Source organism: Colias philodice, chromosome 2 (genome assembly GCF_061535455.1).
Source record: "Colias philodice isolate Cphi_HAF_F1 chromosome 2, ilColPhil1 Martin Lab GWU primary, whole genome shotgun sequence".
NCBI classification, from domain to species: domain Eukaryota; kingdom Metazoa; phylum Arthropoda; class Insecta; order Lepidoptera; family Pieridae; genus Colias; species Colias philodice.
The window spans coordinates 8,323,263-8,343,990 of NC_143087.1; the positions used below are offsets into that span (position 1 = coordinate 8,323,263).

The 20,728-nt window shown below is 33.9% G+C and overlaps 1 protein-coding gene across 1 annotated transcript in view; it reads left to right on the forward strand.

Moving 5' to 3' along the window:
• Positions 1-12,664: 12,664 nt before the first annotated feature.
• The window catches only part of LOC149490641 (uncharacterized), a 179,363-nt gene continuing 171,299 nt past the window's right edge, over positions 12,665-20,728 (forward strand). Inside the window, exon 1 of the mRNA XM_089707034.1 lies at positions 12,665-12,870. The gene's annotated coding sequence lies outside the window, so the exon portion shown is untranslated. The remainder of the gene's footprint in view (positions 12,871-20,728) is intronic.

Here is a 20,728-nt window from a genome sequence, read left to right on the forward strand (position 1 = left end):
GTCACATAAAGAAGCTCTCAATGTTGTTGAAAGAAGATTTCTTTAGCACTATCAAAGCTATCCTTTGTACCGCCCGCCCATTCAATGACATTACTGAAAATCGTAAAATGCCGATGTAACAGTTGACACTACTAAAAGCCTTGAGGTCGCGAAAATAAAAAAGAAAACAATATTACAGCTGTGGTTGGGGAGGCACATTAATACACATTTGGCTAGTGAGTCGGTGGGAGGGTCGCGCTTTACTCGCAAATTGAGCAACAAAACGAATTGAATCCGACGTGTTTATTAACAAATATTGCGTTGTTTATTTCTTAATGTTTTAATTTTGATATTCACTAATTATAAATTATGGGTATTATTACTCTCTGTGGTTTATGTTTTAAAACTGTATACGAATAATATTTATTAAGCATTTTTTTATACTGATACCTTTGGTCACCAACACTGTGTAATTTTAATAAAGCAAGCAGAATACTAATTAGTTTACTGTTTGTTAGGTGTACGCTAATTCTTAATCTTATCATTATTGTGTACGCTATCAAAGGCATCACAATACTCGGTTAATTAGCCTTAATACCAGTGTTTCGCCAGACGTACAAACAGAGACCGTTAATTGTAATGAAGGCAACCAATTCTCGAGCCTAAACCGAAATGCTCTTTCATTTCGACATTCAAGGCGGAGAACGGAGCAATACGCCAGTCAGTTTGCCAAAACAAGCTCAATAACGGCCTGGCAAACAGTACAAATGACGCGTTAGTGATAAAAGGTCCCACCGTCCCTTTCTTTCGTTAATGTAATAAAGGAGACGGGCGAAGCTTGACGAACACAACGGAAAACAAGACAGGTTATTATCTCCCAACGAGCCCCGAAGACGCGACGAGCCTCTAATATTTTCCACACGTTCTTGCCTACTCACAGGAGACTAGAAGCGAAAATTAGTTACTGGAGATTTTTGTTTTTATCTGAATGCATTGCGTGATTTTCTTTGTTAGAGAGAGTAGCAAACGCCACCTTTGAAATTGAACAACGCGCTCTGAATAGCAACAAGGTTGCACATTCGGCTTGTGGTGATTCACGACGTTAGTCTTAGGTAACATAAATTGAAGTTTTACCGATGCCAAGAAACGTGAAGTAATAAATCAAACAAAAATTTAGAACTGTTTTACTTTCTCAGTGTATGGAAGCTTTACAAAGAGTGTTTAAATGTAGCATTATCATAATTCTCTGTCCTCCGTTCCATATTTGTATATAACGTTGGGTAAAATGTAATATTATCCTCTGTCGCATATTTCGGAACAGTCCGTTGTTTGCACGTTGCCGCTTTGTATTCTTTTGGTTAATTTTTTGCCGGATTAATTTGTCTGCGTATTCAAATTGCAAATTGTGAGATAAAAGGATGACCTTTTACACATTTTCTCGACACATTCTAATTTTACCGCGCAAAGTCAAGTTTTATTTGGCGATGATAATGTTTTTATTTTTTGATGTAAAATATCTTTGGGTCCCGATAGATTTCTTGACTTCCTTACGGTATCAAGATGGGCTCAACACAAAGCAACACGTAGAAGGTTGATAGAGGGTGACATTTTCTTAAGTTACGGCACTTTCTTGCAGATTTAATATCCTATTTCTATTTTGTTCGACTCGAGCATATCTTGTAAAAACCCCTACTCTGTGAACTTTGAGAGTTGGCACTTGGAAAGCTATTTTTAATTTATCTACCCATAGGTTACTAACACCACTACTACGTAAACTAGTAAAAATTGATAATGAAATATTAAGAAACCTAAAATAATACTATTCGTTATAGAAACAAAAACATTTCGGAGATCAATACCTATATCGTTTGGCTGATTTTCATTTATGCATGAGATAGGTGAAAATCCTGTAACTTTTAAAAAAGAAAAATAATTATGAACATCTACTATCAAAATATACTATATCAGAAACAATTCATTGCGCTAAACCAAATTCGTAGTCGAGTTTTGTTTAACTAGTGTCCGCAAACAATGATAGGGGCCGCGCTGCTCTCCTATTTTCCTGTACATTTTTCCCCTCTATATGAAGAAGTCATAAATCACGTGAATGTAAATCTTTAGCATCTAGCACCGGTTGAGTGACGCACCATTATCACTGTTTGGGCCAGAGTCGCATTGGCCTAAAACTTGAGAACTTTAACACATTACCTAACTTTCATACTTCTCCAATACTTTAATGTCTAGTTTCGGTACTTTTATCATTCTATTTTCTAATGTCTATCTTGTTTTATGAGTCTCGCTGGGATGTGTGATAGAATAACAAAACCATTACAATGGGCTTATCGAAATGGCAGTTTGGTTACTGATGTTTTTTTGCGAAAATAACGACTCTTCTATCTCTGTAACAAATTTATCGTTTCTGAAATATGTGTGAAACGGCTATGAATTTGATAAAACTGAAAAATCTCGTTTTAAGGCCAGCTTTCGCTTTAAGATTCAAATTTAAGCTGTAACAAATGAAAGTTCGGAGGATATTAGAAAAAAAGAGAGTAGTACCCATAAAAGTAGAGGTTATTTGAGTAATCACTAATAATATAAAATAAATGACACATTTAATTAACGTAACACTAAACTCATCCACACCATTCTATTCCCGCGGGACCCGCGCGGGGAAAGGCCATCGTTTTATATCCTATACATACCCTTTTTACAAAACACGATAGCGAGTTAGCAAAATAACAAAATGGCCCTAATTACGAAGAAGATAAAGAATGTACATCATGACACTCCATTCCAAAAATCCGAAGTACTACATCAACATTTATCATGTAAAATAATGGAACGTCAAGCGTGCTCCGGCTGATTTTTGTTTGGGTAATGTAACTTGTCGTAATAAGCCAACACGTCTCCTTTCCACTAGCATCCATCATGGAGCTTACGGGAGATTCTTCAAATTTCGCCGACTTTCAATGAGTCAATGCTTCTTAAATTAAGAGGCTTATATTTTGCAGTTACACGTGTAAGACAAACGTGTTCCCAATTTATGAGGCTATGAGTAATCCCTGACAACTAACTTTACGTTCATTTTATTATACGAAAATGGAAGCAAATTTTATTTCAATTTTCATCTTATATTTTTCATAATTATTTTTCTGTTCTTGTTGAAAAAATTACGGAACACTCGGTTGCTTAAAAAATTATCTATTATATTTAAACCTGAATTTTAATATATATATTTTATTTACAGGTACGATCGAAAACAACTTAAAAACACCTTAAAAGGTATTTATATTGTATTAAAGATAAGCGGTAAAATTATAAAGCAGTAAAATTTTCAAGTACATGTAACTTATTAATGTAAGTGGTAATTGCAATTCTCTTAAAATACAAAAAGCAAGCTATCTCAGCTTAAGCTTTGTGACATAACTTTGTTACGACGAACTTAAATTTAAAACTCACAAATTCACTTCTTAACAAGTACCGTTCAAAAGTTACAAGAATTCAGCTTAATCAGATTATTGTGGTCGCGGCAAAATACATTTTCTTCACAGACCGTACCTTTGTAACTAAGTTATATCGCCGCTTAATTGAATAGCTAACAATTTACGTTATGTATACTTGACTCTTTAATTAATTAATTTGAGTCCAATCAATGTCTATAGTCTTTAAAGTTGGACGGCATCGAAGCGAACAATTAAATAAGCGTAAATATTTCAAAGAGGTTAGCTATAATGAAGTTATTTTGTTTTTTAATTAATAGATTTTAGCGCTCTTAACGTTCGAAAGCGGAAAGCGCTAGTGAAATTTTATCAGAAACATTTCGTTCTTTTAATCACTGATAGCGGTTCTTTACAGCTCGATTCGGTTGCGAAATTAAAGGCAAGATTGTAGACCAAAATAATTTTGCAAAGTAATAAAATATTGTTTGAGGCTTACTGAAACAATAGCTGTAAATTACCTCCCTTAATTCCACCGTTCGATCGGTATTTGAGCGGCGTATCAGGGGTTTGTGCTAAGTCTTCCAGACATTATTGCCGAGATTAATTTTGGTAAAATGCTGTTATTTTCTTGAAAATTATTTAATATTTATAATTTAATTTATTTACTACCAAAAATATTTAGAAGAAAGAGAAGAACTGAAAAATAAAATTTCTCCGTGGAAATCTATCTTAGAATAAAAATTAAAATAATATTGTAATGAACATACCTTAAATTGCAAAGACGCAAAAAGTTTAATTAAATGTCATGCAGCAGCAGATAAATGCTGAGCTTCATTTAAAGTATTAACATAATTCCCTATATGGGAGGTTCAAAGCAGTTAATAAAATATATTATCTGCGGGAGGGTGGAGATTTGCATGTCAAGTCAGTTGCCATAAGTAACAGTTTAGTTAGCAATAACTCGGCTAACTTTGTTTGAAACGAGCCAACTTGACGATGACTATGAAATTATTAAGATTTGTAACCAATTATTTCAAAACTTTCGCCAAGGATTTGCCGGCAGACGTTAATACTTCTAATAAATTATAAAGTTTTATTTTTATTTATTGAAGAAACTTGTAACCGCAGGAACTAACTTTGAAAAGTAATACAATCGAAGCTATTGTGAAAGAACGGAAAATATTTTATTTTCGTTATTCATAATACTGCATTGAGTTGTTTCAAGTTAATACTATAATATATTAGTTGTTCAGTTTCATATTGTGAGATAGAAAGATTACGTTGAAATCTCAAAAAAATATTAAACAGGAAACTACTTAATAGCATAACTCGTTTGTTCAAAACTAGTGAGACCTTAATGAAATTAGAACGTTACAAGGCGCGGTCAACTCGAACTTTGTTCAGTCTTTACAAACTGTTTTACCTGTTCTATAAAGTGGCGAATATTAAAGACGTTAATGATATTCCTGCAGCTATAAATAACTTACAAATTGCTAAGCATCCCGGGGGCACAGACTCGCGTGGCGCAGGCCCTGGATTTGAGAAAGAATAAGTTTTCCCACTCAAACTTTATTTGCACCTCAACTCCCGCCATCTGTCTGTTACTCGCAACTTATATTCTTGCTTCAAATGATTTAGTTTGGGAATACGCTTTCTGAAAATATTTTCACTTCAACTTTGTCAAACGTATGAATGTACAATGGTTGGCTCAAGTACATTGTTAGAGTGATTTCAATTGAAGCAACGATAATGGCACCTCGCTCTGTGTTGGAGCTGTGCTTATTTTGTTCGATCATTGCCAATCATTTTTAATATTTATGATATCGTTGAATTTGCGTTTATTATAGCTATAACTTGTGATATAACTCAGAATGTAAATCTCATTTTTTGCTAAGCTCGACATGGAATTTATTGGAAAACACACACCGAGCACTATTGAAAGCAATCAAATATATGACATTGTCAATCCATCGATGATGATATTTTGATGTTATTGGATGGTTAAACGACATACCTATACCTACCTAAGTTCTAAAAATTGAAATTAAAATATTAATAATTGTAATCGCATATAATGAAACATTAATAAGGATGCAAATTTTTCTATTATCATGAAGAATGTAATATGTCGTCAGCGTGTGTATGGATTCCATGTTCGCTCGATTAATTTTCGTCAAAGGAAAGACGTTAAGAAATATTTTACGACAAAACTTTATTTTTACGACTGATATGTAGTTTCGGTATTTGACGTAAAGTTGTAGTTCTGAAGTTGTTCCAATTCATGTAGCAGTGTAAACAAGTTAGCTTAAGCTCGTGAAACGATCACGAAGGACTTCAGCTAAATTACAAGTCTACATTGTATTTTATTTGTCAATCTTATTTGAATAAAACAGTCGTAAACCATATTTTCTTGTATCTCATAAGGAAAACAAAATTACTCTCCCCTAAAGTTGATACCAATAAATTCCGCCACAGGATAAGATTCAATAAAGTTGCCGGTGGCTCAGGGCTGTCATAATTTTAAGAGCGTTCATAAATCCATCAATATTTAAGCTCTCCGACAAAAATATTTTTCTTCGAGCCGACGGCCCTCATTGGAAACAAGCGAAGGTGCGTCACACACGTGCCACATAAATTCCGATAATCCCTAGGCTGTGCACATCGTGTTCCTAGTTTACTATATTCATGGCTATTATTCATGAGTTTGCTTTGCGGGTGAACGCCGCCAAGACTTAATAATTCGAGTGCAATATCGCTGTAAACATGGCCGTACCGTGTGCCGTAAATATAATGCAAATTTTTCCCCTTAACAATATCTATATCAAAACATTGACTCAAGTTTTTTTGAGATTTTCCTTTCATGCACAAAGCACGAAAAATTCACAATGTGTAGTTTATTTCTTATTATCATACACTATAACAGGAAATTTCATATGAATACACTTGTATTTTTTATCACAGCTTTTTTCGAAATCTTTGTTTTGTGAAAGCAGATCAAATTTACACTCACCTATCTCTAAAAAACTTTCTTATTGAGCTAGTTTATTCATAGTAAACAGATTTATGTGTTGAAATAATTAAAATTAAATCGTCTATCAATATCCGTCCATAGCTTTTCACATGATCCACAAGGAGACGTGAGATTATCATTTTACCTGTTTAAAGGAATATATTTAAAACGAATCATACCAAATTATTAATATCTCTCACATCATAAATAAATAAAAGAGTCTGTTCCTATTAAAATTGCTTGCATAGTGCATACATTTTTACTTAAATTTTGGTTAACTGTTACCAAGCCCGTCAAATCTGATTGATCCTAGGTATAATCTAACCATCTCTTTGATTATTAAAATTCGGATACAAAATACTCATTCCATATCATCTCACGTAATAAATAATCGTCATGACTGTTATGTAGAACGCTGGGTTGTTTGCATTCCGCGGATGACGCGCGTCTCCCAACAAATTGTATTAGAGGGAGCCGATACGTGACCCTAGGAATTCAGGCAACGACATATGTACGCACCGACAGCGTTTTGCCTGCCAATGAGAAATTTTCCATAATACGTCTTTCTCGAAGCGACATTAAATTACTCACAGCTATGTGTCTACTGAAAAACGAAAGCGTAAGTGGGGTATATTTATTTCCCGTATCGATATACCTACCCGTTTCTAAAGGATGGCTTAGAGGTGGCATGAGACTGTGGTATTGTTACAGGGAATAATTTTTGTTGTAACCTTCATTAGAAAAGTTCATTTCTGGATATAACTCAACTAATTGAAATGGAAAAATTTATTAAATATTAGATGTAGATCGGTGTGAAGAAAGTTAATTGTAAGATAACACGTCTTTTTGAACTCGTTCTTACTGCAGTATTTGGTCGCAGGACATATTCTTTTAAAAACAAAATATACATATATCCAATTTGGTGTGGTTTCCAGTATTTGTTAATTATTTTTCATGGTTGATTGTTATTATTATTTGTGTAAGTATCTACAACTTTTTACCTAAAAGCACACTGACTTTTTAATGTCACGCTAAAATGAAGATACCTGAAGCTCTGAAGCTATTTACGCGGTATCAGCTTTTCAGGTACAAAGGCGCTAAGCGTAGGTAGGTAGAGTTTGCTAGATAGCTGAATATTTATCGTTCAGGGCCCCACGTTATTGGACTAGTATTTTCGTCGTTTAAGGCGAACGTTGATGTGTTTATTCAATTTGTTGCCGAAGAAAATGCTGTTATCTGCCTAAGGTGCCTTGTTTATTGTTCCTTCCATAACCTCAGGTATATTTGTTCTATCTGCTTCGACTTTTGTTTATAACACTTATACTTGACTGCGATTTAATTTTATCGTAAAGTAAAAACTAATTACTTATTACATTAATAGCGTTATGTTGCGTGTAATCTATCTAAATACCTTAATTACATTTAGCATTGCTCTAAATTGAAATTGGCTCAAAACAAAATTCATTTTAGTGTACATAACTAAATAAATGAACAGCAAACAGAATAACTGTATCTATTCAGTCGTATCAACAAACGTTTTCGTGATGGATGTGGTGTATTTGTAAACAATATTCATTCCGTATTGTGCCGCGGACGGCTGGACTGATGTCCGCTCGCGATAGCCCGCGGACGTCTTTAATTTTATATCATTCGCCGTTTATTTATGGTAACATTTCAGTTTACTTTTTCCGCACACAAATAGTGCTATCAGCAAAATGTAATATAAATAAAATGTGTGTAAATTTGTAATTGAAATTGGCTTTTATAACAAAGCTTTATTAACACAACTTTTGGTTCTAATTTAGCTAAATTGCCTACACTACTAAAGTACGTAATAGGTATTCAGAGTCCTTGTGACTTTAGTACCTATCGATTATTTATTTTTATTTGTTTCAAAACATTTTCAACTACAAAATTTGACCCCTTAACTAATTTTTTTTATAAGTATAGAATCAAAAAATCTTTTTACTGTGTAATAAATTGCCAAAACTACTGCGTTAGAAAAATCTTTATTATAATACCAGCCGCCATAATAGCGAAATTTAAACTTTTGATGGACGCTAATGTCCCCGGATCCTAACGATACTTCTGAAACGAAAAAACTGCGCCCCAACATATTCCATACAATCGAAAAACTCTTCACATAAAGGCAGGGCCGAGCCGCCCCTGTGTGCGAAGTGTGCGGCGCACACAGGCGCCAAGACAATAGGGGCGCCGCGCCGCCACTGCCACCTAAATTATTTTTGTTACCTATATGATTGTTTTTTGTAGTGGAGTATCGACAAGTAAGTAGGTACAATAGGCGCAACATAGGCCTTGTAAACAACAAAACATCTATAACGCTTATTGAACAAGTCTCTCAATATTTAATGTTTATTATTATTCACGTTTATGGTTTCATTTTACGTTTAGGGTTTTAGGTTACATTCCTTATGAGCTCAACGTTAAAACGGCGGCAGTTCTTTGAACAAGAGAAAAAGTACTAGTTATTTTAAACCGTAGAGGCGCCGAGTTTGTATGAGTATGAAATTAGTCCACTCATTTCGGCCGAAAAAAAGGCAAATAAAAGAAAGTGAATTTGCGCATCTATTTTTTTGATATGTTGTAGGGGATACCTAGAAAAGCTTAACTTGAGTTTTTCGACCAAGATTTCCTATAAGCTTTCGTCGCCATCTTGAAAAAAGGGGTAAAATTGGTTTTTCGGCAATAACTCGGCTATCCGATGAAATTCGGAAATCATTTATAAGACACTTTTTGTTCCTTTTTTAATGCTCTACAATTAAGTCCTGACCATTTTTACTGTATCGTGCATAGTTATCGAGATATCGATCGATAAATTAAAAAATTATTGTATCCGTTTTGACGAGTGTGTTTGCATTTTTTCAATTACAAAATTTCCTTGAAACCATTTTTCATTCATTTTACCGTGTGTTGTACTTTTTTCGCTCAAATGTACAGTTCAACTTTTTTTTTACTGCACAAACAAATTATTTGTTTAAAAAATGTACTTTAGTGTGATCTTTAATTTGTTCTAAAGTCTGGTCTATGTACTTATTTTTTATCCCATCAATTTCCTAAACAATTTCCCATTCGATTCGCCATGCGAACACAACCGAGCGAGCAGCTCGCTCGACGGTGAGCGTGAATTCACCGACTCTGCGGCGCGCTGGAGATCGTAATTTTTGTCCAACTAAAAAACTCCAAAAAGAAAATTGTAGGTCTGAATATTCTCTACAAGTTCGAATTCGATTTTTTAAATACATGTATATGTATTAGATACATATTATACATAATGTAGGTATATGTATTATGTCCTAAACAAAAAAAAGCAAAAAACTAAAAATGTGTCCTGAATTTTTGAAGTTAAACTTCTTTATCGGGGTTGGAAAAAAATTGAGTGTAACATTTTTTCGTTACGCGTGACTTTTTCCGTTACGCGCCATCTTTTTCTTATCCCTACCACGCGTGATTCGACGTATTTCTGTAAAGTTGCATATAGTAAATTGTTTTTTGAAAAATAAGGTCATAAAGAAGTTTCACTTCGTACGTGTGTACACTAGTACACGCACACATTTTTTTTACTTTATCGATCAATATCTCGATAACGATGCATGATACGGAAAAAATGGTCTAGACTTAATTATAGAGCATAAAAAAAGGAACAAAAAGTGTCATAAGTGATTTCCAAATTTCATCGGATAGCCGAGTTATTGCCGAAAAACAAATTTTACACCTTTTTTTTAAGATGGCGGCGAAAGCTCATAGGAAATCTTGGTCAAAAAAATTCAAGTTAAGCTTTTCTGGGTATCCCTACAATATATCAAAAAATTAGATGCGCAAATTCACTTTTTTTTTTAAATGTATATAATGAGTGGACTAAATATGAATGAGTGAGTTTCTGAACGCAACCCGATGCGATGCGTGCGACGCAAGCGGGGCCCGGGGGTGGGGTCATGGGTATTCTCCGATTTTAACGAACGAGATAGCTAAGGCAAAACAAAACAAATGAACAATCATTTGATTGAAAGTGTGTGTGTGTAAGGTGCGCATTGAATTTTTATAAAAAAAGAGGCGCTTCATAGGTTTCGCACACAGGCGCTGCCGGGGGTCGGCGCGGCCCTGCATAAAGGGGCTTTTAACTAGACCTTTTTCGTAAAATGACTAAAACATTCCCCGGAATGATCCATTATCTTCTCACGAGGACAAGTTAGCGATCTCCTTCCGTCTATTTTCACAAGTAATAACTAAATTTATCGTCAGACTTTCGGTCGTCGCAGTCTTCCAATATGAATGTTATAGTTATAAATATAGTTGGTGAGTCGAGTCACGCACGGGGGCCGGCGCGGGCGGTGGGAGGAACGTCGCGGGTGTCTCTGGTCGGCGACGCGTCATTAAAATTAAGCATCATTACTCTTGTAAAGCGAGTCTCGATGTACCGGAAGGCAGCGGCTTATTGGCAAGTTTGTCGCTGACGCCCCCTGACTCATGCTAATCCTCGGAGTTATTACTGTTTAACAAATTATTCTGCACCTTCAGGGATGCTAAAGTTGGAGCCATGTTCATTTCAATTTATTATATCATAAATGTATGGTTAGGTATGCAATAGATTTCACTTAAGAAATTAACGATTGCGACTTGCGCAACGACCAAGATTTTTGACTATTAAGAACTGATGCTATAAGACTGAAGTATACCTAGTTATTTTTAAGTAACGTTTCAGTATGTCATAAATAAGCCCTGGGTCGAGATTTTGTGAAATAAATAAAAGTCTAAGTTAAAAAAACAAGCATCTTAAGAGTTTCGTAAATAATATTGTCACCCCTAACTTTCTAAATTCTAAGAAAAGTCAAAGAATTTTAACTAACAAAAAGCGTACCCTTAAAACTTGAGACTTTGAGGTGAAAAACGTAGAATGGGATGGTATAAATATTCATCCGGAGAAAAGAACCCACGCACAGTAAATATAAACTTTTATTTCAGTTTACCATTAGTACGGCGAGGCGGGGAGGTGCATTGAAAATTCGACTCGCGACTTCTAATTAGACGCGACAACGCTTTCTTTCTTTCCCACTTCCTTTCATAATGGAAAGGTCCTTTTCGATCATTTTTTTCAATTGATTTCTTTTGTATTCAGCTTCAGGAAAAGCGACTTATATTTAGTTTATGTTATTTAAAGTTTTATTAGCTGCAAAGTTACCCGTTCACGTGATTACATTTAAAATGCGTCGCGGAGACCGTATGAATTACGCATGAAGTGAACCAATGAGCGTGCAATGTACTGTAATACTAACAAACGCTTCAATGAAATTGTTTTTAAACTTGTTTAAATTGTAAGAGATATATATTCGCATATCGTATATAAAATAGGAAAGAGCTATTTCAATAAATTAATCTTGTTTTAAGATAAAAGCCGTTTTTAAGAGTAAGGTTTTAATGATAATAAATGATTTTTGTAGTTACCTGAACAGTTATATAGAATATATATAAAATTCTCGCGTCACAAATCACAATGTTAGTCTGCATTCTCCTCCGAAACGGGTGGACCGATTCTCATGAAATTTTCTGTGCATATCGGGTAAGTCTGAGAATCGGCCAACATCTATTTTTCATATGTACCACGGGCGAAGCCGGGGCGGACCGCTAGTAGAATATAGATTTTTCAGTTTTCCTGGATATTAATCTTTGAAATTAAGTAAAACTTTTTCTTTCTTATTCTTTTATTGGTCTCATTCAATTTGAAAATCTAACATTGAATCATAGATTGAAAGTTTCATTTTATTCATCGTTCCTCAAACGGTTTTCCCGTAAAAATACTAGACACATTAATTGAAGTCCAAAAGAGGCACACAAAGAGGCCAACAAGAGTACCTACGAGTATAGTGCGATGACGTGCGGTATCTCTGTGCCAGAATTTTATCAACATCGTCACGAATCATATTGCTCGAACATTCTATGTAGCGTTCTGACGTCACAATGTTTTCATTGTATGAATATCTAGCCTTTCTTCTTCTCTATTCTTTCTTATCACATTACAAATATAAAAAAAAATATTTTTCATGAATCCTAGATAAGTATTTAATTGTTCGAAATTTGAAAATAGAAAAAAGTAAGTGTCATAATTGTTTTTTCTTCTTTTTCTGTAGTGGCAACCCTCGACCCGAATATAAACCCAATAAAAAAAATTGAAATGTCAAATAGCAGTGCAGAAAAAAAACTCAACTTTAGAATACAAACATGAAGGTAGTTGTAATTTAAAAGTCAGTCTAGTTGACGTGTTTTAAGTATGCATCTATTGCATATTTCTAATTATTGTTACGGCTGTAATTTGTACATATTTAGTACTTCAGTTTTAATTGCAACAATAAACTTAAATATTAAAAATCAAGTGGATGTGATACAGATTAAATATACCTATTGATACAGAACAACGCATATTGAGAGGTGAGTGAATTTATATTATTCAATGTAATAAGGACAATACGTTGAAACTTGAAATATAACTAATTAGGTATGACATTATGTCGAGTGTAGTAACTTTTCCGCCTTTATACTTTGTCTCTATAACGAAACATACATTCTAATTAATTATAATTTGACATGGTATTTTTCGTTTTCCTTTTATAGTAGTATGATGGGTGTAATCCGTCTTTGCTTCAATTATAATCGTATCGCTAATATGTTTATACACAGGATTTCATGAACAAACGTATATGAACTATTAGCTTCCAAAACAGTATTGTGGTATTTATGTTTGTTAGGGCAATTAGTCTAATACAGTAGGTATAATACTCAGCAGTTATTAACATGTCTATAGACTGAAAATGTTTTGCTGCTTAGTTGTAGTTGTTTCGCAAACGAAATATAGCTGAAACAACGTTGTAATGTTTATTTAATTCTCGACACCGTTTTGTCATACATATTAAATCAGCGCTTTTAGAATTAATTGCATGCGCTCGTAAAACAGCTCGTAACAGCGACACCTAATATTTGTTAAATAATTAATTAGCTAATCACAGATTGGTGACGGAATTGCGACTTATCCACTTAAACTGATCTACAATTTGGTTTTAGTCATTATGCGCGAGGTGATGTTTTAGAAACGGATCGATATTAATTTTTAATGAACATAATAAAGTGCGAATAGGAGTTCAGTAATCACTATACAACTGTTTTTGGTGAATCTAGTTTATGATTGTACTTACATACGACAGTAAAAAATACACGGCAGGCTGAAATGCATTAAATGTTATTTTGACAGTTCGAAATATAAAGAATGAGTATTGAGTATCACTATATTTTTATAGAACGAATGCATCGAATGCACAGTTTATTTCGGAATAAAACTTTCAGTATTTTTGTGATATTTTTGGGTTTTTACAAAATTAAAAACTTACTGACTACACAGGTAAACTTTTCTCAAAATCAAACTACGTAGGTGTCTATTGGTGAACAGAATTAAAATCGGTGCAGTGGAGTATATCGCGAATAGACAGACAGACAAGGCGGGGGGACTTACTAATATTCAGACATTAATTATTATCAAGTGATAAAACGAAATATTATTTCTTTAAAGTAGCAGGAAATGTATGAATTGTCTTTAAAAAATTACCACCAGCACGGATGATAGATTACATATACATATTTTAATTAAATTATATAGTTACTTTTATACAGAAAAAAAAACATGAGAAATTTATTATGTAGATATATAACAGACTTTTAAAATGCTTTTGAATAAAAAAAATATAGATTAGTTAAAATACATAATATGCTGACTACATGAATTTTCACATATTGTCCACATATCTATCACACATTTTTATTCAGTAATTTTCTATCAAAACGATTAATCTTTCTCGCATGATCGATGCTTAAAATCTCTTGGCACGTAGACATTCTACGTTCCCTAAATTAAAGTACACAAATGTATCTCCTACCATGAATATCCTAATATTTTGTACAAATATACTGGACTAACTTAAAATATTTACATAATAAAATTTACATATATTTGCTTTCTTGATCCTTATAATAACAGGATTGTCCCAACTAGGCCGTTTAACAAAAATGGAGGAACCTTTTTATACGTAAAATTACATTATCTTTTATTTCCACAATTGTATTGGCTTTAAGCTCTTCCAATTTCCCTATATTATTGCGCCCAATAGGACAAATAACTTAAAAAAGTGAACGTAGGGGAGTGGAATACGAAGAGGTCGGACGCGTGGAATTCGGGTAAATATTTCCTTGTATAAAAGCAACAATATTGGATATGAAGGTCAACCGTCTGATATAAAGCAAATTTATTCTGTTCGTTGGGTGTATTGGCTCACATAACTGGTGATCTGAGCGGCGACAGCGGCGGAATGATAACGGTCTAATTTTGGAGGCTGCGGTTTTCTTCCATGCGCCTTAAATTACAATGTGGCTTCGCATCTTCCCTGAAAGGTTTTATTCATAAATCTACCGAAACGTTTTCATAAAGTTAAGGGAAAATGTGCCTTTTACGATATAATAACAATTTGAAATATTTATTTTACAGCAATTAACTATACAAATACCTATGAACCGAAACGTACCTAAATTTGTAAACGAAGTTTAGGTCTTTATTAAGCATTATCATATATTTTAATTTTAAGTTTAGGGAATGTCTTCAATTAACACTTTAAAGCAATTACTTTACTTTTTGCCATGTTAAAAATAGAAATTAAATGCGATCTATAGATAATAACACTGGTAATGAACAAAATAAACATTTATAGCTCTAGATGAACTGCATTATATAAAACATAAATTATACGTATACAAAATAACAAAATTAATCATTCAAAGACCAGAATAAATCAAAGACAATCAAAGTTCAAAACAACCGATAAATTATAGTCAAGTGAAATAGAGTGATGGGTCATTCTCGGCTGATCGGATTACCAAACATTTACTATAATAATTCGTTCCCAACTCCATTCGATTTGCCTAATGAGTAGCGACCCTGCTCGACGCGGGACATTATGCAAACTTCTGTTTGACTTGTGTGCTAACTCCCCGCTTTCTTAATCACAAATGCAATAGACTCGAGATATGATACTCAATTACACAAATCTCCAGTTAGTCGACTAATTTAATACAATTGAACATTGCATGTTGGTACGCGATTTATCAACGGAAGCTACCATTTGTTGCGGTTTCTCTTCGCTTGAAAATCTGCCGTAAATACAGATTACCCGGTTTTAATGTAAATATTATATTTGGGTTATTCATTATTCTTATTTGCTGATTTATTGCTCGTCTGAAATATTAACACGGTATATATATTAATTACGTGTAAATAACTTATACAACTTAATTGGCTTTTAAATTAATACGAATTTAAATTCACATAACAATGTTGTTTTATGTGTTGTCTAATGTCAAAAGGAGTATTGGGGTATTTATGGATCACAATTTATTATTTTTATTCGTCTTTTGCTTATTGAATTAGTACCTACCTACTTAGTAATTTTTGATTTCGTAGCAGAATTTTATTTGTTTTAAGACGCGATATTTTTATCTCAAAAATGAAGAAGTTTTAAACTAAATTGCACAACTAAAGTTCGGTCATAAATAAAATTTGTCACTGAATCGTGAGTCGTCTAAGTTTCGTTAAAGAAACTGAGCTAAGCATGTAAAATGAACGGTTCCCCACTCGGTTCTTAGCCAATGAATTCTAAAGGCGCTTCAGTTCGTTAAAAATAATACAAAACTCGATTTCCTTTAAGTTGCCAAGTTAAAGCGAAGTAGTTTCACTTACCGTACATTAATCTAGTTATACGGGATTCTTTAACTTGCTCAAAGTTCAGTTTCGAAGTGTCAACATTTGACGATTATTTTTATGAAATTTGTTTCGTACAGATCGATTTGATTGTTCAATGAAGTATAATTTGTTAGTATTATAAAAAAATATTTTAAAGTATATTATAAATAGTATCGACGTGTAAAAAATAATAAATCGGAACAACCAATATAAAATAAATCCATTCCGAAATAGTATCGGTACACCTGTTTATTTTGTCAACAGTAATTCGTTTTTCCGTTCACCATCGTATATTGTGGAACAATAGAGCCCTACAAAAATTGGCTTCGTTTTTGTCGCGGTAATGTAGAATCGGAGCAATATTTCAAATGGACCCAAGGTGCTATTACCCTACATAGTTGTAAGGCGAAGGGTCTCCACGGCTGGTCCGCTCACGGCTCCGGCAGGCACGTTTCTCCTTATCTTAGCTTCCGAAAACACTCGCACCAAACACTGAATCAATATGACAAGCGCTCACTTAGATCGGATTGCGTAAGCCCTCTATTGAGAGCTATCGACGTCAAGGATTTTTATACAGTTAAAAGGGAGCTAGTGCGCTCCGTGTATTTCTCCATGTGGTTAGGATTTTATAAAGGAACGCTTTAAAAATAGTTTATAAAGTATAGACGTTCGATTTAGTGCGAACTCCGATAATAGTCCCTTAAACATCTCGTATAATATTATAGGTGAGTTCACAAAGATATCTATGTAACCTCACCTATGATATTATACGAGATCAAGAAAAAAAAAAGCATTTTATCCAACATATTACTTTGGAATTTTGTTTACGGCGCACGAGAAGCCTTCTAAAGCTAGACAAAGCTTTCGTTTTAGTTTTAATCTCACTACAAATAGACCTAGTCTCATCCCGTCCTCATTTTGAAAATCGAATGAACACAAAATTAGCATTTTATCTCAAGTTATTAGTATCCGCTTAGCGCCATCGGAGCCTCGTCTCCCTCAGCTCCCTTTGTCCAGAGTTCTCGGGATCGCTGATTGAATCGCTCCGATTATGACGTTAATCTGTTCAATGCAAATTGGACGAGTAGTCATTTACATCCCTTTATCAGAATTCGGATAAAATATTCAAATATTTATCGTTTGCCAGGTAATACACCTTCAGGGATTGAAATGAGGATGACATTTGTATACTTAATTTTTTATTTCACAATGCCCATTTATATTTTCTGTGCCTGGTATAATTTATCAGTCTGTAAATAAATTTACTGTATCTAATAAATTAGCCTACGAACGCAAATCTATTTGAACTTTACTACTAGGTAGCAGTAATAAACGAAATAAATTATATACCAAATTCGATTGTTCAATTCCCAACAAAACTGCGAGGATCTAGAATCATTTTGTAATATAATACTAGATTACGAGAAACACGGCAATTTCCTTCCTAGGTTAATTACTTACCTGGTTTCAGTGCATGCACTCTAACTCGCTAAGCAACGGAATGTGAATCTAAGCTATTTTATTATTATCAATTCCACACTACAAGATTGAATTTACTCGCGTATTTTGTTTTAACTTCATATTTGTATTAGCTGCGACTCAGTTCATTAAACTTTCATTAAACTAATTGCATTTGGATTCAGGCTGGCGACGCGCTCCGAATTAGGCTTGTTTTTACTGAATGCAATAGATGTCGAAATGTTTGGTGCTAGTTCATATTTTACATTCGTTCTGCATAATAATTTGTTGGCAATTTAATTACAAGTGTATACATTTATTTTGAACTTAAAATTTAAAATACGAAAGTTTGTACGGTGTTAAATTTTTATTCTGGGTTTTGGTTTTGAATGTGACGATACTACGTAAAAGATATCTAATAAATATTTTATATCATGTGTATGTAGGTTATATTAACAGTGCACGTGTAGAAATTTAATAACAAGGGAAGGCGGAAAATAGCACCGTATTTTCTGCCTTCAACTTATTTATTTATTAAAGACACATAAAAATTAAATGCAACTCAAAATTCCAACACAAATCGCTATAAGTTAAAAGCGATCATCACTTATAAATAATAATAAGCACGTCATAATAAAATATTATTACTAACGCTCATTATAATAAATTAGAAATATTAAATTAAAGTAAAACGTTAATTGAAAGTGTTTTAACTTTTCCCAGACAAACGTTCACAATTTATGAAAGTTGATTAATTAGCCGTGGAAGCATCCATCTGATCGCTTTATGAGAAAGTATCTTCGTCTCAGCATCTATACTAATATTATAAAGAGGAAAAGTTTGTAAGTATGTATGTAAGTATGTATGTATGTATGGTTTTCACGCAAAAACTACTGGACCGATTTCAAAAATTCTTTCACCATTAGAAAGCTGCATCTTTACTGAGCAACATAGGCTATATTGCATTTTCAAAAAAATTAGAGATCCTTACCAAAAATGCAATAATGTAACCCAAGGTGTAAAAAAATCCTCAATAAAACTTCTGTCATCGCGTGCGCTGCGGAATCTATTGAAGATAGAACAAAAAAATGTTCTACGGTATTATAGAGTGGATCAATATCTACAAGAAAGTCCGCGATACCATATGTCCATCTTCAGTAGTTATGTTACTACAACAACTTTTTTACGTTTTCAAAGTAAATAGAAGTGCCGACAGTAATCAAACCATGTTATCCATACACATATATTAATCCTTATCCCATTAAATGATGTTTTATTATAGACTGTTTCAATACCAGCAAAATACTTTTTAAATGAAAAGAATTGGATATTCCATTCAAAAGATATAACGAATTTTTAAAAATGTCAATCTACAGAAAATAGTAGGTATACTGTTCGAGCAGGCCGTAGTGCGGGGGTCACGGAGGAATTCTACCAATATGCGTCTTGACGGAACACAGTGGGGTTTTGGTCGGTAGGAATCCGACATAACCCACGGCCCCTCCCCCGGAGGCCGTGGGTATCTATGAAAGATTTCCCCACTAAAACAAAAAAAAAAGGCCTTAGTGCGGGACGGGGTAAAGGTGATTTTCATGTGATTAAAAATTAAACCTATAGTCCGACCTATAGTAGACTTTTCACTGTAACGATATCGCTATCTATGCGTGTGAAACCGCAGGGCATTGCTAGTTAAGAAATAAAACGCTTCGGGGTGAATAACGGCGCTGAAATAGGTACCTCTTTCCCTTAAATCTCTACGCTCTTTCATTCTATCGGCACGATTTAAAGTAACAAATCGTCGATGTCTGAAGTGGGTACACAAGTTAATGAGAGGATATTTGAGAACGTCTGAAAAGATTAAATGCAACCCATTTCTCAAACGGTCAGGTACCTATGAAGTGGTTGCATCTTCAATCATTCAATCGCCGACTCAAATATTTGACTCGACTTATACGAGGCTGCTTCCAAGAAGATTGGTCCAATAAACCGAAATTATTTGTATAAATCTACAAATGTACAGGTAAAAGTGGGTAAACAGTTATGATATTCATAAAAGTAACAAAAGCAATAAAATCTTGAAATTTTCATTCGCTTTAAAGTTAATTTTCTCTAAAAGGAATAACACAAACACATTAGATTCAATATCAAACATTGATACTGTATTGTGAGCGTAATACAATAGCTGAAAGTACTTTCGAACAAATAAAACTACGTGTAGCTAGTAGCGGCAAAGAAAATCGGAATGCAATAATGTATCGTGTTTCTTTAAATCGATATGGGGTTGATTTATGGAAGACTTAAAGACTTAGAATATATTATGAAAGTTTATTTACGTTTCGAGTGAAGTGATTTGCAGTGCAGTTGGGAGTTAAGCTAAGTGGGTAAAAGAGTAAAAGTCTAAAGTCAATGTTTGCTTTCGTGATTTCAGCTTCCCTCGGCCGCCGGTGACGCGCACTCTGGTCGCCGCTCCCGTTCGAGAGCGTGCATAGATTTTACAATTCAATATTAGAAATGCGATTTGATCATTTATCGAACACCTCGTTCTATAATTTAAAGGCGATGGAAGAAAAACTGCACTCCATTTTTGCACGATTCAGAATTCAGTGCCGTTACTAAATTAACGTTTTCATCCTTTGCCAAAGCAATTTTTATGCGCTATCTAAGACGATCTATGTAAATTTTCTCGTATAGAATTGCATCCTCCGTCTTTTAGAAGAGTAAAGCGCATATCATTTTGCAGTCGGCCCCGGGGGAAAATCGCATGAGTAAATGTTGACATCCGGCTTCGTTCAGTGCGCGGCCTCCTTGTCCTTCGTTCATAGACATAATTGGTTGCACAAGACTTTTATATCACTTTCGCAACTACTTATCTTCCATACAGCGTTTTTCTCATAGTTCTCTTTTATTAAATGGACGACTTAAAGCTTTCTATCTACTGCTACTTACTAATATCAAACGTTTACTATAATAAAGAAACTTCATCTTATGTAGGTACTTGAGTATTAATTTTGTGTGCTTTGAAATATGAATAGGTTTACATAAAAGTTTTAC